At 34.3% G+C, this 25624-nt stretch overlaps 1 protein-coding gene across 8 annotated transcripts in view; it reads left to right on the plus strand.

The window, feature by feature from the left end:
* The first annotated feature begins 3786 nt into the window (after positions 1 to 3786).
* LOC143232331 (myosin-VIIa-like) overlaps positions 3787 to 25624 on the plus strand; it is a 163724-nt gene continuing 141886 nt past the window's right edge. For 4 of the 8 annotated variants that reach the window (XM_076467609.1, XM_076467614.1, XM_076467613.1 and 1 more), the window contains exons 1-2: positions 3788 to 4013; positions 16017 to 16096. The gene's annotated coding sequence lies outside the window, so the exon portion shown is untranslated. Of the gene's footprint in view, positions 4014 to 16016; positions 16097 to 25624 lie in introns of all 8 variants that reach the window. The other 4 variants (XM_076467610.1, XM_076467612.1, XR_013017498.1 and 1 more) reach the window with 3 other exon arrangements.

The following is a 25624-nucleotide window of genomic DNA, read 5'->3' on the forward strand; positions in this document are numbered from 1 at the left end:
GTCAATATATAACAATGTCTTGAAATTACGCGGGAATCTTCATTCCTATACGGTGGTGAAAATAACATCGGAAGAAATAATCAGATAATGTAATGAAATTTTGTTATTCCTAACCTTATTTCACTACAGTTTATTTTATGATTAAGACCCTAAAATGTGAACGTTTTTTCATAAGTAGTAAATGGAAAAACTAACTCTGTTTATTTCTTTTTTGTGTTTTTTTTTTTATGGAAGAGGGAAGGACAAAACGAAAGGAATTTAATGGATGTCAGTGCGAGGTGTTTTTCGATAATGAAATAACAGAATGTGAGACATGTATAGTAGCAATTAACCTCGACTTGCACCCAAGTTACCGATTCCTCTTTATCGTTGGTGAGTCCTACACTTCGGAGCTACCGAGTTCGAATTCGTGTGATATCATAAAATGTTTCCAGTACTTTAAGAGTGAAAAATTAGTCCTTTAATGTGAGTCGTAGATTGCTGCTGACTGACAGCACTCCCGCTCGTCGTTGTTGTTTTGAATTAAGCACAAAGCTACACAATGGGATATCTGCGTTCTTCCCACCACGGGTATCGAAACCCGGTTTTTAGCGTTGTAAGTCCGCAGACATACCCCTGAGCCACTGGGGGGCCTCTCGCTCGTCAAAATTAAGGAATGCCAAAGATACCCTCAGTAGTTTTGCCATAAATAAAAATATGATTCCTTCTTAAAGTGATTTTTTTTGCTAGTGCTTCGTTGAGAAAAATGTATGACAGTATATTTTGTGTGTGTGTGTGTGAAATGGTGATGAGCCTTAGATTTTCTGGACTTCTGTCTGTCTCTTTATTTCTCGTACTTTTGCACAAGTTCCAAGCTCCTAAACTTTTTCATCAAGTGGTTCATTGGGACTAGTTTGTTCCAATAGTCTCGGTTTGAATGGATGTCAGAAAACAAGTCCTGATTTAGCCACTGCAATACTATGATATTATTTAATTAGTGATTGCAGGTTTGTGGTGGACTTAGTGCTTTAAAAAAAAATCGCATAGTTGTTAATGTTTTACTTACTTTTAAATCGGTTCCATGTAGTATGACACACCTTATTCTCCATATACTATCTGATTTGGAACATTCTCAATCCGGTAAAGGTAATGTGTTCATTTCAACTTGATAGGTTACTTCTTGTACCTTGACAAATCAAAAGTTTATTTACTGTTTGAGAAATATTTGCATTGGTCTTACTTGTTCTTATGTACGTAGAATGCCTTGCAACTGTTACATGAAAAAAGATATATTTCCACAGAAAGAATGTATACTTTACATGTTGTTCCATAGGATTTTTGTCCCAACCTCTGAGGAGGGCAGTTCGTTGGCTTAATCTGAAAAAGACAGAATGTGAAGTCCTGTCACTGTTTACTCTGTTCTACTAGTGGCGCCATCCAGAGGCACAGCGGAACGTCTGCGGACTCACACCGCTAAAAACTGGGTTTCAATACCTGTGGTGGGCAGAGCACAGATAGCCTATGGTATAGCTTTCTGCTTAATTCCAAACAAACCAAACCAATCTCCTGGTGGCTGCTGATCGTATGTTTTTAACACTATTCTCAGACAAGTTTACTTCTGTCTTACCTTAAGTTTTTGTCATTATATACAAGTTTACTTCTGTCTTACCTTAAGTTGTTGTCATTAAATACAAACCTTTTCTACCTAATTTCTCCATTTAAATACCTTGTTGTTTATGTAATCACTCAGTTTCAATAACCTGAAGTATTATTCTGTCAAACCGACCAACCAGTTTCCTTCTATTCGTTGGTTTGTTCTGAATTTCGCGCAATGTTACACAAGGGCTATCTGCGTTAGCCTTCCCTAATTTAACATTGTAAGACTAGAAAGAAGCAGCTAGTCATCACCACCCACCGCCAACTCTTGGGCTATTCTTTTCCCAACAAATAGTTGGATTGACCGCACATTATAATGCCCCACGGTTTAAAGGGCGAGCATGTTTGGTGTGACTGGGATTCGAACCCGCGACACTCAAATTACGAGTCGAGTGCCTTAAACACCTGGCCATGTCAGCCCAGGCAGCAAAAAACAACAACAAATAATCAAACAAACAAACTTTCTGTTCATAATAATGTTTATACTTGCCCAAAAATTTCTGTCCCGTTGAGCGATTATTATCGTGTAGCTGCTGGGTTTGTTTGTAATTGTGAACGAAGCTACGCAATGGCCTATCTGTTCTCTGCCCACCACGGACATTGAAACCCGGATTTTAGCGTTGTTAAGTCCAAAATCATCGTGCTGTACCACTGAAGGTGGGGAGGGGGCATGTGGTCGCCGGGATCGAAGGTAAGAAAAAACAAAGAGACAACAGGGATAAATTTAACAAAAAACATGATCCAAAACAGTATAACAATCCAATATTTGTACTTGGGAAAAGCATTAATAAGGTATCCCACAAAATCACGGGTTTCTTACTTCATCCAGTAGTTTGCATATAATTCTAAGCCATCTCAAGTCTATTTGAGAAAGCTATCTTCTAGAAAACTTTCACAGAAATGACAATGCTCTAGCTACACACAATATGTAACTTTTTAAAGGAGTGACACATGCTCAGTTACCTTTTGACGCCCAGTCAACACCGATGAGGTTAACTACTTTCAAAAAATGTATCAAAATTTAGGAACATTACGTGTATACACTGAAATAAAGATGTGTTCAGTACTAGTATGAAATGGTAGAATTAGTGGTTCTTTCAACTATAATATCCGTCGTTTCCATTCAAGAAATGCAAATAATTACGTAGGTTTGTTTTGAATAACAAAATTTACTTTGTTATTATGAAAAGTACCCCGCTGGTACAGCTGTAAGTCTACGGATTTACATACTAAAATCAAGGGCTCAGTTCTCCTTGATGGGCTCAGCAGATAGCCTGATGTGGCTTTTGTGTAAAAAAAACACACACACATACACATTATTACGAAAATACGAAAAATTTTGGAAAACTTTATATTTCTATAACAATGACTTTACGATCACACATATGTTAATATACACGATAATTATTATTTTATGCTCACGGTTTATTTTGCATCTGTAACACTAATATAACACACACTACGTGAAATAGTTGTTGTGTTATTAAAAAACTGCCTATGAAACTATGCATGACTCGTTTGAAAGTGAGAATAATCTTCCTTCTATCAAAACTAGTGATTCTGTGGGTCTGTGACCACATTTATAGAGCAGCTATGATGCAAATTTAATACTCGAACCACTATTTTACACTTCAGTTTAATTATCATCGCCACTATAAGGCAATTTTAATTTACTTAACCACTTTACGAACAGCACTTATTAGGCCTACTTATTTATATATAAATAGATGTCACATTTGGGAACGGCTTTTGGGGAATTCCCGTAAAAGTGTTTTCGCAAAATTTCCGGGTTTTCCTAGAGGTGGTGCGAAAATTTTTACTTTTGTGTAAATCTCTGAACCGAGACAATTCGTTTGGTACGTTATCAGTGCGTCTAGCGATTTAAGAGAAATTAAATGACACACACAAAGACACGCACACACATGGATACTGATTTTTTTAGATAGATAGTTTGAAGCCTTTTCTTTCTAGCAGGAAAACCCCTTGTCTTTGGAATCCAAAGCTACTTTATTACTTTTGTACAGGTTTGTACAAAAATTGTAGTTTGAATGCATACATAGCGTATTTAAATTCATTTCGAAAAAACTAGATAACACATTTTATTCCGTTGTGTGGCGCTAAAGACGTTTCTTATCAAAGTCTTCAACTTACGAGTTTTGACAACATATATTCTTTGATTTTGCGTTTAACAAAGAAAAGAGGTTACTCGTACATACGAGACATTCAGGAAGTGACAGTGAGACGAAAGTATAGTGTTCCTGGTTTTATACTCACACATATATATATCTATATATATGTAACTTTTATTTTACAGAGATCAACAAAAAAACTAATGTTTCCTTCAGGATGTAAGTTGCTGATTCAACCCGAGTGATTAGGTATGTATGCATATAGTTTTGTTTTGGTGTTATTACACGTTCAAGCGGTGCCCACATTGCCAGGTAACTTGTTCTACTCACTATACACATTTTTTTTTTTTAAATTTTTGTTAGTACTTTAAACTTAGTAGGGAAAGTGCATAACAGTAGCTTCGCCATATATACAAATACAATTTCGCTTCTAAAGTGATATTTTTTGCAAGTACTTAGTGGTAAAGGCGTTAAAATATTTTTTTTTCGTGTGTGTGTGGAGGGGTGTTATGCCCTAGATTTGCTGGAGTGTTTGTATGTCTCTATAATTCTCATATTCTGGCACAAATTCCAAGGTCCTATACTTTTTCATCAAGTGGTTCATTGGGGCTAGTTTGTTCCAATCGACTCGGTTAGAAGGAGTGTCACAACATAAGTCCTGGTTTAGCCACTGCAATATAACCATTATTGTATTATTAGTAATAACATATTTTAAATGATACCTTTGTAATTATACCTTTTAATGATCTATTATGAATCATATTTACTTCATCATAAATATTCATAAGTTGTTACGGTACTGAGGATATGAGTTACGAGTCAAGTGAGTTTCAGTTATGTTTAAAGGTTAAAAACTTATTCTCTAAGTTATAAATTCTTAATTACAATGCTGCTATTACCAACCAGGTATTTTAAGCCTTTTTTTCTTAGCAAAAGATACAAAGAGTGTGATTTCTTAAATGCTATAAATATTTTGGTTTTTAATTTATACAAAGTTATAACAACAAAGTGATTTATTGTATATAGTTCGAATGTACATCAAGTAAACTTTAAAAAATTGTAAAATTTCACTTTGTTTTGAGAAAAGACAAGTAGGAGACTTGTATGTTAACGTGTCAGTAATAGTTGTTCGGTGGTATTCAGTTAAGGTCTATTTAATACGTGACTGTATAAGTAATATATAATACACTGGTTTTAAACCACTATAAATAATCATGTTCTGTGTACAAAGTTCAGAGAATAACCACTCTGCGTAACCAAAAGATTATCGCGACAGTTATGTACTAACTTTTGTTATTCATAGCTAATGTGTTTCAATCAATGACTGATAATTCAAATAAAAATTGCTTAGGTTTTATTCAAAATGTTTTGCGTACATTTGAGCATGTCTTAAAAGTATCTCACTTCGATTTTTGTCTGTTTGCTTACAAGTTCCACTATTTGTAAATTGCACCATGAAGTGCACCCAATGTGTTATGTTGTTTAGATCACATAAAGAACCTCTCATAAGATCAGAAGTTTTCATCCTAAATGATTTGTTTCCTACAAAATACAGAACTTCATTCACTTACTTGTTATAATACATGTTAATTTGCTACTTGAAAGCCACATGATCTGTTCGTGGCTTAGTGATTAATATGCAGATCATAGGTCCAAGACTCGAGCTGCTCAACATGCTCTACACCTTTAGCTATGGTTCCTTATTAGGTTAACATTAGTACTGGAAGGTGCTGTTGATTGATTGCCTTTCTTCTAATCAGTAGTCATAAATTATGTCTGACTATTAAAGTTTCTAACCCAGCCGTTTACCCTACGTGTCACATAAAGTATTATTCAGGTTTAAACTATCAAGTACCTGTATAAGGAAGTCGCATAAAGCCATAATAACATGTAGAATTACTATATCTTTAGTCTTACTTACTCGAGTAGATTTAGCACGATAAAATAAATTTTGTACAAATTGCTTAAGGTGTTATTGTTGTTAATAAATTTTGAATAAATGACTGCTTTTATGTGTAATTATGACGCATTTGAAAGAAATCCATTAAAATCACAAAGAAATATAAACAATTTTTCTTTTAGTCTCTCGTCATAATTTCAATACTTATAATACTGTCGCTCGTGACTTTCACGAACGGAAAATTCATAAACATAACGACATGTCTATAGTTTTATACTGCTGAAACCGGGTTTCGATATTCGTAGTAGGAAGAACACAGATACCCCATTCTGTTTTTTTTTGTGTGCGTTACTTACAAACAGTTCAGAGGATATCGATTTACGGAGTGTTTGTGATGTGGTTTACCCCACACAAAAAGAGATGGTTAACAACTAACACAATTCAAAATCTTTATTATACACAGGGTCAACAACTTGGGAACCTGTTTATTGTGAATATTTGAAACTATCGAGAGAATAATGAAGAAAACTTACTTTTACCTTTCTCTTACTTGTACTCCCCCCTTTTAGTGTTTGTCTGTTTCTTTTAGAATTTCGCGCAAACCCACACGAGAGCTGTCTATGCTAGCCATCCCTAGTTTAGCAGTGTAAGACTAGAGGGAAGACAGCTAGTCATTACCATCCATCGCCAACTCTTGGTCTACTCTTTTACCAAAGAATAGTGGGATAGACCATCACTTTATAACCCCCCACGGCTCAAAGGGGGAGCATGTTTGTTACATCCGGGATTCGAGCCTGCGACCTTCAGATTATGAGTCGAGTGCCTTAACCACCTAGCCATGCCGGGTCACCTCTCTTGTAACCTGTTTCAAAGTAAGGTTCAATATAAAAACTTTAAACCAAAAATTAACCACAAAGTTAATCTTGAGTAATATCAATATAAATAATCCAACTTTTAAACTATAAGTTAAAACAAAATCGAACTCCTTTGAACGTTAAAGTGCAACATTCCACAGTTATGCTGAATTTTTAAAAATAACGCATGTTAAAGCAGCGTCACCTAAGTTAGATTCAAAGTCAAAGTTTAAACATACAAAGTTACAAGAGCTCGAAAAGGTTGAGAAAATTACTGTTACAGAAGCCTTGCTTTATATACCATAAAACAGTAACATCACACAAAGCCAATTTCCCGCATAACTATACCTTGCACAAGTTACTTTTATCAGAGCGCGAGGGTGTGACAGCCATTAGTCATTATTCAATTCTACAAAAATGTCAAAAGTTATCTTTCGTATAAAAAAACATGGCTAATTGCCAGTCAGTGAATGCATGTGCTGTGTGCACACTATAAAGAAGAGAGTTGAGTGACTTACTTAAGCAAATCTTCTTCAAACTGACCAATATATATATATAAATTTCGAGAAAAATATATTAAAGTTTGGTTTTATTTGTTTGTTTGAATTTCGCGCAAAGCTGCTCTAGTGCTATCTGCGCTGGACGTCCCTAATTTAGCAATGTTAAACTAGAGGTAAAGGCAACTAGTCATCACCACCCACCGCCAACTCTTGGGCTACTCTTCTACCAACGAATAGTGGAATTGACCGTTACATATAACGCCCCCACGGCTGAAAAGGCGAGCATGTTTAGTGTTATGGGGATTCGAACCCGCGACTCTCAGATTACGAGTCGAGTGCCTTAATCATCTGGCCATGTCGGGCCTATTAATTAAGAACGAAAGCTAACGGGAAAATTGGTTCTGCACCACAAAACAAAGGCAGATAAATAAAGGGGAGAAAATACAGTATTTGGTATTTTCAACATGAATGGCACGCACGTAACACACGATCTACGCATTCAAGTAAGAAATTCCAATGTTCGAGCTTAAGTATCACTGATATAAAAAAAAATGAAACACAGGGAAATGGCGACCTGTAAACAGCACCTGTCGCTTCTGGAAGTATTATTAAATAAATGTTATAGATTTCATTGTCATATGCTGCAAACAACATTCCATTTTAGCCTAGATAAAATAACGTTACTTTAAGATTCCATCTTTATCTGTCTACCATCCTTTGTCACGTTGGTTACGACTCAATATTGACCTAGTACCTTTGATAACACAGAATTACACCGTGGTCTATCTACTGTCCTTAGTATAAAAAATTACCTTACTTTAAGATTTTATCGTTTAAAGTTGAACGACAATTAGCTGAAAATACGATAAAGATTTTTTAAGCGATTGTTTTTTATCAATGGATTATAAGTGATGCTGAAACGACAATTAATTATTCGATTCGAGATTTACATTTCTTTCTCCTACTTTTACTCAATTCGTGAATTGTTATATGAAGTTGCAGGCAGAAATGTTACATTTTTGTTCTGGAGCAAATGATTTCATCATATTTGGGTCAAAGTTCAATGTATACTTTGAATATTGAAAGTTTTCTTTGATTTATTTCGGTTTGATTGAATTTCGCGCAAAACTATACGTGGGCTATTTGCGCTTGCCGTCCCTATTTTAGCAGTGTAAGACTAGTGAGAAGGCAGATAGTCATCACAACCCACTGCTAATTCTTGGGCCACTCTTTTACCAATGAATAGTTGATTGGCCATAACATTATAACGCCGGCTGAAAGAACGAGCATGTTTGGTAGGATAGTGATTTGAAATAGTGATCTTCAGGTTACGAGTCGAGCGCCCTAACCACCTGGTCATGCCGGACTTTATTGTTTTTGGACCTAACATTTACTTTCTGTAAAACGAGTTGTTGTATCTTATTTGAAAGATTTAGTTGAAGTGGTAGATTCACTTATTTTTGTAAACTCGCGACTGTTAAATAGCAGAGGAAACTTGAACTATTCATCAACGAATCAGTTTTGAACACTTTTCAAATTCAGGGAAAGAAACCATTTATTCAGTAGTGTAAGGCATGTGGGGTTGCGAGGAAGCACCAACCCCTTGCTTCACGTGCCGGGGGAGCGCCACATTTATATTTAAAATGCAGATTACTTATTGAGTTTCTCTCATTGAAATTTAAATATGGATCCGTAGTATTGTAATCACGTCACTAATATGGAACGTTTTATATAAAACGAAGTTTTATCATTAGCTGAAAGTTCTCTGACCATACATATACTAATAATCAAGGAATAAGTTTCTATATTTATAATTAATTAGTTAACATCATAGTTATATTAAATAACCAGTTTTTAATTTTTTATTTCGTTGGGAGGACTAAAGGAAATCTTCCCATTTCTATGGTTATCACTCGATATTTTAATTAAACAATATTAGAACATTAAAGAAATCGGTTCTAAATATGTAGTTCACATTCACGTAATGTTATATAACACCGATTATATGAACTGTGTATATATTGTATATCATGTTTTATCTTCCAGCCATCATTACACCACAGCAAAACAATGTAATTAATGCTGTGTATTGCATTTTCTATATCATTACACCACAGCAAAACAATGTAATTAATGCTATGTATTGCATTTTGTATATCATTATACCACAGCAAAACAATGTAATTAATGCTGTGTATTGCGTTTTGTATATCATTACACCACAGCAAAACAATGTAATTAATGCTATGTATTGCATTTTGTATATCATTATACCACAGCAAAACAATGTAATTAATGCTATGTATTGCGTTTTGTATATCATTACACCACAGCAAAACAATGTAATTAATGCTGTGTATTGCGTTTTGTATATCATTACACCACAGCAAAACAATGTAATTAATGCTATGTATTGCATTTTGTATATCATTATACCACAGCAAAACAATGTAATTAATGCTATGTATTGCATTTTGTATATCATTATACCACAGCAAAACAATGTAATTAATGCTGTGTATTGCGTTTTGTATATCATTACACCACAGCAAAACAATGTAATTAATGCTGTGTATTGCGTTTTGTATATCATTACACCACAGCAAAACAATGTAATTAATGCTATGTATTGCGTTTTGTATATCATTACACCACAGCAAAACAATGTAATTAATGCTATGTATTGCGTTTTGTATATCATTACACCACAGCAAAACAATGTAATTAATGCTATGTATTGCATTTTGTATATCATTATACCACAGCAAAACAATGTAATTAATGCTGTGTATTGCGTTTTGTATATCATTACACCACAGCAAAACAATGTAATTAATGCTATGTATTGCATTTTGTATATCATTATACCACAGCAAAACAATGTAATTAATGCTATGTATTGCATTTTGTATATCATTATACCACAGCAAAACAATGTAATTAATGCTATGTATTGCATTTTGTATATCATTACACCACAGCAAAACAATGTAATTAATGCTGTATTGCGTTTTGTATATCATTACACCACAGCAAAACAATGTAATTAATGCTGTGTATTGCGTTTTGTATATCATTACACCACAGCAAAACAATGTAATTAATGCTGTGTATTGCATTTTGTATATCATTACACCACAGCAAAACAATGTAATTAATGCTGTGTATTGCGTTTTGTATATCATTACACCACAGCAAAACAATGTAATTAATGCTATGTATTGCATTTTGTATATCATTATACCACAGCAAAACAATGTAAATAATGCTGTGTATTGCGTTTTGTATATCATTACACCACAGCAAAACAATGTAATTAATGCTATGTATTGCATTTTGTATATCATTACACCACAGCAAAACAATGTAATTAATGCTATGTATTGCATTTTGTATATCATTACACCACAGCAAAACAATGTAATTAATGCTATGTATTGCATTTTGTATATCATTATACCACAGCAAAACAATGTAATTAATGCTGTGTATTGCGTTTTGTATATCATTACACCACAGCAAAACAATGTAATTAATGCTATGTATTGCATTTTTTATATCATTACACCACAGCAAAACAATGTAATTAATGTTGTGTATTGCATTTTGTATATCATTATACCACAGCAAAACAATGTAATTAATGCTATGTATTGCATTTTGTATATCATTACACCACAGCAAAACAATGTAATTAATGCTGTGTATTGCGTTTTGTATATCATTATACCACAGCAAAACAATGTAATTAATGCTGTGTATTGCGTTTTGTATATCATTACACCACAGCAAAACAATTTAATTAATGCTATGTATTGCATTTTGTATATCATTATACCACAGCAAAACAATGTAATTAATGCTATGTATTGCATTTTGTATATCATTACACCTCAGCAAAACAATCTAATTAATGCTGTGTATTGCGTTTTGATAAGTGATCAAGTTCGCAACAGGCGGAACTATCATAGTTTTATACAAATAAACTTCACTTGATATATTTTGCTTAAAACTTAACGCTTCGTTTGAAATGTGTACTTTCTATGACGGTGCTGACGTCTGACTCTTAATTATTTTCATAAGATCAGTTAGTGACATGCTTATAAAGACTTGTGGTTTCATACGTTATTTACTAAATGTAAATTTTAGTTTTATTTGTACACATAATATTTGGCTGTCAGAATATACATAGATGTATGTATACTTTTTCTGTTTAACTATTCTTTACAGGTCATTATATACATATGTACATTGAGTATTCTTTATAGAATGTATATGTATATACTGTTTATTTCCCACTCTTTTGCCGTAGCAACACACTTCGTATATTTGAACCATAGGTGCATTATAAAAATGTTGGTTGAATCTTACCATTCTATTACAGTAACCAGAGGGTTGATAGTACGAAGCCTAGTTTGCAAAAGTTTTGATATTATATGTATTTTTTAGCAGTGTTTTCGATTTCTCACAGCATATCCAGGTGGTTAAGGCATTGTACTCGTAATCTGAGGGTGGCGGGTTCGAATCCCCGTCACACCAAAAACGTTCGTCCTTCCAGCCGTGGAGACGTTATATTGTGAGGGTCAATCCCACTACTCGTTAGTAAAAGAGTTTCCCAAGAGTTGGCGGTGGGTGGATGATGACCAGCTGCCTTCCCTCTAGTCTTACAATTCTAAATTAGGGATAGTTAGCGCAAATAGCCCTCCTGTAGATTTGCGCGAAATTCAAAATCAAACTTACAGTACGGCTCTTAGCGATTTGAACAAAAAAACAGAGCTGTTGAATAAAGTGAAAAAACCAACGTATTCTATTATTTTTATTCTACCAAAAACAGGAGAGAAAGAAGCCGACCAAAATAGAATATAACGTTAGATCGTTCTTAATTATTATCGTAGAGTTATATATATGTTTCCTTTTGTCAGTTACATGTAATTAAAAACTGAGAAAATACTTAGTCTTAATATTTTATTTATCTATTATGTGACATTACTATTACCACAAAATGAAAATTCCGTTTTATTTATTTGTTCTTCTTTCTGTTTTTTGCATTTGTGTTTTCTTATAGCAAAAAACCACATAGGGGTATCTGCTGAGCCACCGAGGGGAATCGAACCGCTGATTTTAACGTTGTAAACCCGTAGACTTACCACTGTACTAACGGAGGGATTCTGTTTTTTTAATGAAGAAGAAAATTGAGTTGTTTTCACATCATTCCCAACCGGGATTAAATTTTCCAAGTGTAATTTAATGAGTTCCACCATATTACCCATCCTTGTTTAGTAGATTCCTTGTTTACCTTCCGTGATAGGGCATTTCCGACCGTGTTTGTAATTTCACCTCGAAAGATCGGAAATATTGCCGAAGACAAATAGGACATTGTACAAGCTACGACATATGTCGGTGGTAAATACTGGTGATAAGTTGCCTTTCCTTCATCATCATCATCATCTGCCACTCGATTCCATCAAGGAACATAGGGCCGCAATCACTTGCGGATTGTTCAACAGGTTTTTAAGTGAGTAGGTTGTTTGCCCACTGCACCGAGCCGTCCCTAATTTAGCAGTGTAAGACTAGAGGGAAGGCAGCTAGTCATCACCACCCACCGCCAACTCTTGGGCTACTTTTTTACCAACGAATAGGGGGATTGACCGTAACATTATAACGCCCCCACGGCTGGGAGGGCGAGCATGTTTGGCGCGACGCGGGCGCGAACCCGCGACCCTCGGATTACGAGTCGCACGCATTAACGCGCTTGGCCATGCCGGGCCTTTGCCTTTCCTTACATCTATCAATTCAAAACTGGGGACGATTAGGGCATGCATCCCTTGTGTAGCTCTGGATAAATAATTGTAAGAAGCAAACATGACAAGATCTGGTTATTTAAAAACAATAAAAACTGTTAAATTAACACAAAATACAATATAAATATTGTGGTATAGTGTCTTAGAAAAGTTATTTGGTTAAGTAAATTGTGTTGATGCGAGCCATATGATTTGAAGTTTAAATACTTAAGTCGTCTTGTTTAAAACCTCATATAGTTTTCTACTAACTGTGTGGTTGGGGTCTTGTTTTATACGAATCTTATTATATAAATAGTGTCATAGATTAATCTTTAGGTGTAAATAGTGTTTGATAAGAGGCAGTTGGTTAAATTGCGTGTCACATGAGCCTTTTGTGTTTCTTTCATAGCGCATGTGGTTATGTATTTAATTCGAACCTTATTGTTTAAATAGCTCCTTGTAGGACCTGTTATTGTTTTAGTTCCAAACCACGCAATGAGCTGTCTTGTCTCTGTCTATTTCAAGGAATCGAAATTCGGAGTTTAGTGTTGTAAGTCCATAAAGTTATTACTGACCCATTGAAGGACTTCCTTCTTATTCGAGTCTTATGGTTAAAGTTGATGCTCGTAAGAGAGTCGTAGCTGTGTAGCTGATACCAATTATAAGAACTTATGATTAGAAGTAAAGAATATATTAAAATATCAATCACGCTACATCTATTATTCCAGAACCAAATAGGCTTTACGCCTAAAAGCAGGGTGATTAGGCCGGCTGGGAAACGACAAACATAGTAGTGGTCAAAACGTTATTTATATTGTCTTTAACTTAAATAATAAAAGGAAAAACTGTGATGTAAACTAGATTAATTTAGTGAACTGTACTTATTAATAATTGTATTTAAGTTACTATACAAACCTTTTGTTTTTAAATAGCTCCTTTTAAGGGCCGAGCTACTCGTGTAGGAACTCAATGACTTGTACATCTTTTGGAAAATCGGCATTTTATAAAAACTAAAACTGTTTCTATATATATATTTACTCATTCGACTTTCTTCATCTTAAAAATGTATTTATTTCTATGGAAACGTTTCTTCAAAAGAATTTATTGTTACCAGTTTTGCGAATTTCACTTTTATCTTATCTCTCTGTTTTAAAAACGCTACGAGGTTACAGCCAACATAGATAAAACCCTGAAATCCAGCAATATGTTTTTCGCCCTTTGATCGGGCGTTAAAGAAATTTACTTGATTTAATAATGTACAAATGCGTTTCTTGCTGCGTAAAATTAAGGCACAATAGGGGTACTGTTGCAATATCAAAGTGCGCATATGTTGTAAGTTGATAAGAGACGTTTATCAGAATATTCAGGAAATAGAGATAACAAAACAGGATTGGTAAGTCAACGTTAAAGGTTATTTTCGATGTATGCACACAATATATGTGATGTTCTCTTTTTATGATTTTGTACTGCTTTAAAGCAGCTGTATGACTCGAACAATATATTACAGGCTCAACTTAAATCTTTCATTACCGATGCTACATATATCTTCCACTGTACAACGCTGCCACTACAATTTGTACTGTTTTTACGACAACAAAGGAGCTTCCTGAACGTTATCAGTATCAAATTTTACATTAGTAATCAAATACTAAAATGTGTCTTTTTTTTATTTTATGATGTATCTAAAACTAAACTTGACACTTGGAGAGTTGTTCATCTATACAAGAGACATTAAAAGAGTCAATGGTTTCTTTCACGGATATCGAATATTGGAATTAAACACCTAAGATAATATTGAGGTTATATTCGTGTTTGCTAAAGAAATTTCTTTATGAAAACATTTTCCATTGAAAATGTGTTGTACTATTCGGAACCTATAGGGTTGAGAAGTTGTTTTATTTCAAAACAAATAAGAATAACTTTTTCCCCAAAAACTAACAACGTCTAAACATCATAATGTAAATCGATAAAGCAATAACTAATAATTTACATAAATCCTAAAAACACTCGGAGCCATTTATTTTCCGTATAATTTATAAATTATATAAGAACAAATTATTTAGTAACTTACCGGTTAATACTTTAGAGTTCGCTAGTTGCGTCTGGTCGCTCGACTGTACTAATGAGATGTTTATTTTTTTTAATTTCACACAGAGCGAGACCAGAGCTATCTGCGCTAGCCGTTCCTAATTTAGTGTAAGACTAGAGAGTTTGTTTGTTTGTTTTTTGAATTTCGTGCAAAGCTACACGAGGTCTATCTGCGCTGACCAGAGAGAAGGCTGCTCGTCAACTCCTGGGCTGTTCTTTTACGAAAGAATAATGAGATTGACTCTCACATTATAACGTGCCTACAATTAGAAGGACGAGCATATTTGGTATGACAGGGTTTGAACATCTGACCGTGAGATTACGAGTCGAGCGTCCTAAGCCTGCCGGGCCGTTAATGACATATATTGTATATAAAAGGAAACAGTGATAGATACTTTATCTTCAAAGTGAAAAGTTTAAAAGTATATTTAAATAGCTGTAAACATAAGACAAGAAAGTTGAAAACCTACAAAAGCTTTATTTGTTTTTATAAATGGGCTACCAATGCTCTGCCCACTACAAGTATCAGAATCCAATTTTCAGCGTTATAAGCCTGCAGGCTCACAGTTGAGCCACTGGGGAGCCGAAGGCGGGGATAGTGTTTAAAATTAAGTTTTACCATACCTGTGTTAATGTTTTATGTAGGGAATTACTCGTGAGAAACGCAAACAATAGGCATTGAATATGAATTATTGAAATGCACTAATATTAAAGCATCTTTTATTATAGAATTAATTAAAAGCAGATGGTAAATAGAAAGTAATGAGCTCATTAATACATAAAATATTTTAATGATAAAAAGTTTCAAGGATGAATTTACCGCCTAAATCCTTCCTAAGTTGTAGCTTCAAATTTGATCCTAAACTCAACCCTCGTTTCGTCTTTCCCCAGATCAAAACACATTTAAAAGTATTTTATGTCGTAGAGAGTTTAATATTACATGGATGTTTTTCACTTCAAAAAAGGGAAGTTTGGGGATGTGTTATCAGAAGATTACTTTTTTCCTGTGCTTCAATTTGAGTGACTGCGTTTTCTTATCAGACGCAGGCACAAAGTAATGTATCAGAAAATGAGTATTTTGTATGCGTGTTGACTTACCTTTTAATTTTGTAACCTTTTTATAACGTTAGGACAGAACATTTGAGTCCAGTGTTGTTTATTCTGTGACAAGCAAGTGGAGACAAAGAACTGGTACACTGGTTTAATGCAAGTAAGACTCTTGCCTTTTAAACATTTTGAGCAGGTTCACCACTCACTTTGGTTCATAATTTCATATATTTACCATTGTCTATGGAACAGTCATTAATCTTATTTCAGTCCTCCGGAAGCTATGCTTGACATCAGAGCCTCCCAGTGGCTCAGCAGTAAATGCGTGGACACTTATAAAGCACAGATGTGAGATGACACGTTCTGTAGTTTTGTGCTTAACAACAAACAAACTTGATGTCAGGATTTTTTTTTTTTCCGATGTGGAAAACAAATATTTTTGAAGAGTTTACTAATATGGCAAAATAATAATTATTACACTCTAACTTTGACTACTTATTAAGAACAAAATTATCCTTTTTGTATTTCTAATTTGAGGTGTTCGACTCGTAATCCGAGGCTATCGAGTTCGAATCCCGGTCACACCAAAACATGCTCGCCCTTCCAGCCGTGGAGACGTTATAATGTGAGGGTCATTTCTACTATTCTTTGATAAAAGAGTTGCCCAAGAGTTGGCGGTGTGTGATAATGACAAACTGCCTTTCCTCTAGACTTACATTGCTAATTTCGGGACGGTTAGCGCAGACATCTTTCGTGTAGCTTTGCGCGAAATTCAAACCAAACAAACATTTTTGTGATTTAACTAGTATACCCTAACGTCAGATTTAAATCATCTGGTCAAAGAGACTAAAAACCCGTACAGGACTTAAATGGTACCAAAATTAGCAATTATTATGTATGATTTAACTAAGCAGTATATTGTTTTGTTTAAGTTTACTTACTGCTTATAAGTATTTGTTGCAAGTTACGACTTTTACAGTAAGTAATAATATTAATGTAAGAACTGTGACGTTTCGATCGCTGAAAGGATCATTCTGAAGTATAGAGGATTTTCCTGAATAACCTATGTATTTAAATATCATCACATTTGACTTATTATATACGGGTTGCGGGATCTAAACCAGTCACTGAACATACTCGTCCTTTAAGCCATGAAATCGTTACAACGTTACAAACAATGCCACTATTAGTAAAAAGAGTAATCCAAGGGTTGTGGGTGGCTTTATTAACTGCCTTCTATTTGATATATCATCTTAAAGTTAGAGGATGATTAATTCGAGTAACTGTGCAAACAAACCGCATCACTGACGATATTAAGCGATACTCTGTCGTATGAACAATTCACTCGTATGACGGGTGCTCCATCTGTTATGGCGTATGAAGATTTGCACTGGGTCAGTAGCAGGAAAATCCTGTAGTTTGTTTTGTTTGTTTTTCGAATTTCGCGCAAAGCTACACGAGGGCTATCTGCGCTAGCCGTCCCTAATTTAGCAGTATAAGACTAGAGAAAGGCAGCTAGTCATCACTACCCACCGCCAACTATTGGGTTGCTCTTTTATCAACGAATAGTGGAATTGACCGTTACTTTATAATGCCCTCACGGCTGAAAGGGAGAGCATGTTTGTTGCAACGGGGATTCGAACCCGCGACCCTCAGATTACAAGTGGAACGCCTTAACCCACCTGGCTGTGCCGAGTCAATCCTAAAGTTAAGTAAATCTTAATTTAGACTTTAAATAACCAAGCGTGTACAATTTCAAAGTATTCATTGTTTCGCTAGATATGAAAATAATAATTTTACTAAAACTGAGAAAGTATGCTAATTTTGATCCTTAACTTTATATGTTAAGTTTACTGGCCTTGCTACTAAGGCTATATTACGCTGTCTCCATTTTGAACTACTGAGGAGAGAGAGGACAAACAGTCACCAGCACCATACCACTAACAGTCTAAGCTAAGGGAGTGACTGTCACGCTTATAATGCACCCACAATATTTTGGAAGTCGCCCAGATCTCCAGTTTATAAATTCAACAATTTATAAACAATCTTGTTGTAAACCTTAGATACTGAGAACAATGACTTGATCTTTCTTATAACCCGAGCATTAAGCTTTATGACCGCAAGTGTTTCTTTTTTGTGTGTGTTTTTTTAATGCTTAAATGTTGAGTCTGGTCACCTAGACATTTATGTTAGAATCTAGATATTGGACCTGCCTGAACTTTGTTTCAGGTCTTAAATATAGATGGCAGCTTCAAGTTTTATCTCAAATCCTGAAACAACTTTCCAGTGATCATTGCTTATGATATTTGATGTGAAGTTCGCTGATTTCAACTCCTGGACTTTGAGTCCTTTATTTTTTTATCTTTAAACATGTGAGCCTTCTGACCTTGAGGTGTGTCTTAGGCTAGCGGTTGTCAGTCTGTGGTTCGAAACATATAGTATAAAATCCACTGTAGTCTACCGTGATAAAAAGGAAACCTTCAGGTCATTCGCGGACGAAAACTTTGAGAAGCGAATGTTATTGAGTCTAATGGATGACATCTAATCTTCCCATAGATCTTAGATTTTAGACATACTATTCTAGATTTTCTCCCAGATTCTAGATATCCACCACATCTTTTTTTTTTCTGAATTGACGGTAATAAAAAAATCAAATTAGAAGCAAAATTACTACTTCTTCCCAAAAGTAGAAATTAACTGATTCATAAACCTCGTTTAGGGTAACTAGATAACAAATTGAATGTTCAGAAAGCATGGCAAATAATAATATTATAAAAAAAACACAACCATCTCCACTCTTTTTATATAACAAAAAATGAAACAGTTTTCTAAAGTGATTATAACAAAAAACAATAAGTGTTCTAAGACTGTAGCTTGTATATCTGTTTCCAGTGTTGTTGTTGATGTAATTATTACATGAGTGTTCTCCCTTGCGTTAAGGCTAATTATGGTTCGGCCTGTTTCTCACGTAAGTATGTTTTTTTTTTTTCAGTTTAAGATTACTTATAATTTTCAGTATTGTGAACCTTGTTATCACTTGTTTATCTGTCAGTCCCGTGTGTGTGTGTGAGTATTCTATCTCCTTTCACGCTTGATTCTTAGTATTAGTACTGTAGAACTCATATGTCACTCTTGTACTTGTGTGCGAATGTTCTAACTTTTTAGGACTGATTCTTAGTATTAGTACTGTAGAGCTCATATATCACTTTTATACGTGTGTGTGTGAATGTTCTAACTTTTTAGGACTGATTCTTAGTATTAGTACTGTAGAGCTCATATGTTACTCTTGTACTTGTGTGTGAATGTTCTAACTTTTTAGGACTGATTCTTGGTATTAGTACTGTAGAGCTCATATATCACTTTTATACGTGTGTGTGTGAATGTTCTAACTTTTTAGGACTGATTCTTAGTATTAGTACTGTAGAGCTCATATGTTACTCTTGTACTTGTGTGTGAATGTTCTAACTTTTTAGGACTGATTCTTAGTATTAGTACTGTAGAGCTCATATGTCACTTTTATACGTGTGTGTGTGAATGTTCTAACTTTTTAGGACTAATTCTTAGTATTAGTACTGTAGAACTCATATATCACTTTTATACGTGTGTGTGTGAATGTTCTAACTTTTTAGGACTGATTCTTAGTATTAGTACTGTAGAGCTCATATGTTACTCTTGTACTTGTGTGTGAATGTTCTAACTTTTCTTATTATTAATGTGTGTGTGTGCTTTCTTATAGCAAAGCCATCTCAGGCTATCTGCTGGGTGTCCCAAGGGAAAAGTAATCCCTGATTTTAGCTTTGTACAGGGTGTTCGGAAAGTCGCTGTGCAGTTTTATAATCATATTTTATTCAGTCTATTTCAAGCCAGCAACTGATAGCGGTGTTTAGAAACAAAATAAGAAGGATACAGGCCTGTATTGATGCCAACGGGGTCCCTTTCAACATTGTTTATAATTGTCATTCATATTTACCTCCTGTATTCTATATTGAAATATGTCTGTTAATAAATATATAAGTGCACAGTGACTTTCCGAACACCCTGTATATTCGAAGACTTACTACTGTCCTAGTGGGTGACCTGGGTACTGTGGAGCTTATATATCACTCTAATATATGTGTGTCTGAATGTTTTTGTGTGTTTTTTTTCAGGTTTTAGGACTGATTTTTAGTATTAGTACTATAACGCTCATGTATTACCCCTGAGTATGAGTAAGTGGTCTAATAAACTCTAGAAATTGTTGTTGTAAATACATATCAGTTGCCACTCGTGTATATGTGACGGCGCCCTTTAATTTCCAAAGTGGATTTTCATTACTCTTCAATATAGTATTACGACACAAGTTGAAACACAAGCAATTAACACAGCATTGCATCCACACTATACTGGTACAGATATGTAGACGACACGATTGCGGAATTCACAACTGCAGAACACACACTTAATTTTTTCAGTCACGTTAATTCTATTAACATTAACTTCACATATGAACAGGAAGAAAGCAATCAAATATCATTTCTTAACCTCAAAATTACAAGAACTGATACACAATTTAAAACAGAAATCTACCGAAAAATCACCCATACGGGACTATACAATCCTTGAGACTCAGCACATGAAACAAAACAAAAACTCAACATTCTTAGAAACCAAATAAACACAACCATAAAACTATGCTCACCAGATAAAATCAACTATGAATTAGACAAAATAAAACAATACTTCATCAACATCAAGAAGTTTCCTCTACAAACCGTGGAAAACATTATATGCACACACCTAGACAAAAAGCAGAATCAACCAACAAAAGTAAATATATCTCACGAATCAAAATATCACGAAACCATATACTGCTGCATACCATATATTCCCGACATCAGCAGAAAAAAACAACATTTGGCAAAAACTAGTAACAAAATGTAACATTCCAGTTAATACCAAATTTATCAAAAACCAGGCACAAAACTGAGGACTATACTATGTGAAAACTACACTGACAAACATCACACCAACATTAATTATAAAATACAATGTGATAACTGCCACTTGGAGAATCAAGTAGAAAAATGGAAAACAGATTCAAAGAACATAAAAAGTCACCTTCACACGTTTTCGAACACTGCAAATCAAATAAACATAACATAACCATAGAAAACACTCAGATACTAAATAAAGAAACAAACATAAACAAACGCAAAATTAAAGAAGTCTTACTTATGCAACAACTCAAGCCCAAAATAAACCAATACAAAGGAACACCTTTATATCTATATTAAAAATAATATAATAAATAATAATAATAAAATAAATAATATAAAATTATATATTCACACATCTAAGCACGCCCTCTATATTCCAACACTCAGTTACACAACCCCTTTCAAACATATGGTCAGCAATCGGTCTGTTACCTCTTTCTTTCTTTGTGAACCTGACGATGACCGAAGAAGGTCGAAACGTTGTTCGCTTTTCTACGTAAAATACTTTCTCAACCCAAACGAGCCGTTTTGGCATATATATTTTTTCTACAAGTGGGTTTTCTCGACATCACTGATAATTATTTCTGTACGTTTAAGAGATTAAGCTTCCAATAATAAAATTTGATGAAATTGTTGTTATAAAGAATCCATAATATAAAATAAAAATTAAGGCTGTGAGCCTGACACTTCCCGAAAGGCACTTTCAGTTTTTTATTACGTTTGTTCATTTCCTTTAGTAATCTTTAAATGCTTGGATACTTTTGTACTGATTTATGTTAACTAAGAAACAGTCACCAGAACAAGTTAATAAAAATGAATGGTCTTGAATATATTTTACAGGAAAATTTATTGTAATATGTATTTTATGTTACTAAGTTTAGGTACACCCTTAAAACAGGCCTAAGGCCATGTCATTTTTTACTAGTTATACTTGCTGTTTTTCAGGAGGTTGTTTTACTGTTCGTTTTATTGAAAGCCTACTTGTTTTACGAAGTTTTCATTGTTTTTGTGAATAACATATGTTATGTTCTGGCTGCGAGTGACAAGATAGTTATCACAAGTGGAACACCTGTTTGTTTCTAGGTACATAAACGTAGTTTTTGTGACTCTGTTCTCAAACAACCTAGGTTTACATCACTAAAGTAATCGGGCTTTAGATATATGACAGCAAGGGCATTTCTTTGTCGATAATTTACTATTAAAATCACACTATTTTTTTTTTATTCAGGGCCTTTTCACATTTATTTTGGTGCATTTTGAAATTTAAACAAGATACCATTAAACGGGCTAGATTATTGTAATTAAACATATTATAGTTTTGACTGCTTTAAAACTCTTCCAAAAAAATAATGCTTTTATTGCGCCCTCTCCCCACTCCATTAGCACAGCGGCATGTCTGTGAACTTGCATCCTTAGAAACCGGGTTTCGATATTCATGGTGAGCAGAGCACCGATAGCCCATTGTGTGGATTTGTGCTAAGTTCAAACGAACAAATACATTTACTGCATTAATTCGTTGTTAACAAAAACATCGAGCAAATTCAAAGCACTTATCAAAAGAAGGGGAAACAGATTTTGATATATCTGAATTAATGTTACTCTTGTATTCTAAGTATCACCCAAAATGTATCGGCCATTAAAATGCTTTTTACTCTTTGGTATTATGTCTATGCTACATGTATTTAATTTAGGACTTTATTGTGTAACAGTTGGAGGGATTGGTAGTTGTGGACTGAACCAATCAGAAGGTGGTAACATAACAGGTAACCAATGAGAAAATCGTGTAGCTATGAACAGTCATTAACACTTTTTCTATTTGTTCAGTTTCTGACTGTGAGATATATAATACTTATATTTTCGTAAAATTCGGTTTGAGAGAGACATTGCATTGAGATTAGATTAATAAGTATCACAAATTCCGGGTGATGATTTCACGAAGTCTTTATCTAACAACAACAATGACGTGCACGGGGGGGAGCGGACTCCAACCTCTGATTTCCTGCACTTATGCACCACAATGCCAGTTTTGTTTTTGTTTTTTTCTTCTGTCATGAAAATTATCAACAACTACGAAAGGGCAGATCTGATTCCACATCTTACATCAGTTATTAGGTCATGAAAATTATCAACAACTACGAAAGGGCAGATCTGATTCCACATCTTACATCAGTTATTAGGTCATGAAAATTATCAACAACTACGAAAGGGCAGATTTGATTCCACATCTTACATCAGTTATTAGGTCATGAAAATTATCAACAACTACGAAAGGGCAGATCTGATTCCACATCTTACATCAGTTATTAGGAAAGAAAAAGTATTCTAAATCTGGAAGAAAAACAAACTCTTACCTAAAAATGAATATGCCGTTTGCCACAATGAACATTTTTTATTATTATGTTTGTAAACAAAAATTCAAACAAACTGAACAAAAGGGAAGAACATTGGTATCAAACGATTATGTTTACGTTTTTTTTAGTCTCAAAACTATGCATTGTGGCATTTTTTGTGTGTACTGCATTATGACGCTTTGTGAAAAATCTGTAAGTGATGGAGAAAACTTGCTACTATTTTGGGATTTAGCATTCAGGAATTACCCTAGAACATGTAAAAATTTCAAGATAATAAAACCATTCCAAGCCTGTGTAACTCATTCTTCTAAATACAAGAAATATTTTTTTTTCTATTTTAGTCATTTATGTTATTATAAGAAACTTTCTAGTTTGTTTGAAATTAAGCAGAAAGCTACCAAATGGGCTGTTTGTGCTCTGCTCACCACGGGTATCGTTTCTAGCGTTGTAAGTCCATAAACATAGAGCTGTGCCACTGCGGGGTGGGGCAGCTATTCTAGGACCATTCTTCTACGGGAGCAGTTGTCCTACAACCCTTTTTCATTTTGTTATTTTCCAACATACAAAGTCTGAATAATGTAGAAATAAAAAGATTTCACCATATTTAGAAATCGTGGTCATAGATATACTTTTGTTTTTCAAACATAGAAAAAACATATAACCGCAATACATATAATCACTATGTATTCATCTTTAAACTTTGTGCTAGTGGGTGATTTGTACATGTATTTTTGTATAGATCATTGTCTTACCTTAAGACAATTATTTTAATTACTTTGAGTTGTTTACACTTTTAATGCAAACTAATGTTCACTTGTGTAGCTGAAACTTATTAATTACTTCCCATTCTAAACAAATGTGATTTGCTTATTAGAATACGTACTATATTGTTGTTATACCACATTATCATGCACTACACACTGTTTCCCTCTTTCTCAGTTTGTTGAATTCAAAGTGATTCTACAGTCATGGATCGACTACTTCATAAATTAGTGGGTAAACTGTGCAGGGTTGTCCAACATGCATAAAAAATAATGGAATTCAAGCCTTTCAAGACCACTAGTTCAGTCAAATAACAGTGCAGATGGAAGTATGAAAAAGGTGTCCCTAAAAATAGTGGGTGGTCTGCATGGGGTTATTCCACGTGGAGATAACAAAATTAAAACATTAAAAAACTATCATTCAAGACAAATAACAATGCAGGTAAAAATATGAAAATGTCGTATCCCTCAAAATATGAGATGAACTGAACTGGGGGGGGGGGTACCCAACGTGGATTCACAATATAGAAAACCTAAGCCATTCCAAAACTACTATACAAGACATATAATAGTGCAAGGGGAAGGAGTATGGAAAATTACGTTCCCTCCAAAAAAGAAGGTAGAATGTATGTAATTACTCAATGCGGAGATGGAATAGCAAAACCCAGATCTTCCAAAACTGCTGTTCAAGACAAAACCAAAACCAAACAGTGCAGACAGAAGCATGAAAACAATGCTTCAAAAAGTGGTTAGACTGCATCCACTTTTCCACAAAAAGAACTGTAATAACATCACCCTTGAGTCTAACACTGGCTACGAAGTCGTTTCGAAACGTATTAAACCTGTTCACTATCGTATGTTTCTTTATTCTATGGTTATTAGAGCACGTGTACTACAAACGTAATTTACTGAACGAATGCGCTCGCACTACAAACACATTTCACTGATCGCTTTATCCGCCATTTATTTACCCAGTTTGCTGATATCATGCATGACCACGTAACACTCAACATTTACCGTTGTGAAATTTATCAAAGTTAACGTTATATTTAGAATTATGATAAGTGTAATGTTTGAAATTATGAAAATTTATTAATCACTTCCAAATGATTACGCAGATTTTTTTAACACGTAATGTATACCTCCGCGGTAAAAATGTGTACTCAGTTCCACGGAGTTATTTAGGTCGGAAAAAAAGATAATTGGCTAAATTTTTGCATTGATTCTCTCATAACGTAACGGAGCTAAATCCGTGGTCTTCTTGAACCCACTGATATTTTATAAGGAAAGTATGAGATGGTAAAGGAAACAAGATTATACAGTCAAGATCAGCCAAATCAAACAGAAAAAGAAGGAAAGGCAAATACCTGAAGGAGGAATCCAAGGGTGTGTTTTATTATGAATTGTATACTTCTTAGAAAGTCAGCATAAGTATTTATCCTACAAGACAGCAAACTCGTGAAAGAATTGTCATTTATTTTCACGAAAGATTGAAGTAAAAAGACAAATAACAAGGAAGAGAACAACAGCCTGAAAAAGGGTACACTTTTCTGGAACATGTAGCCGAAACTGCAATTCTCAAACAGTCATAAAATTTCGAGTA

This window comes from Tachypleus tridentatus, chromosome 11, assembly GCF_004210375.1.
Source record: "Tachypleus tridentatus isolate NWPU-2018 chromosome 11, ASM421037v1, whole genome shotgun sequence".
NCBI classification, from domain to species: domain Eukaryota; kingdom Metazoa; phylum Arthropoda; class Merostomata; order Xiphosura; family Limulidae; genus Tachypleus; species Tachypleus tridentatus.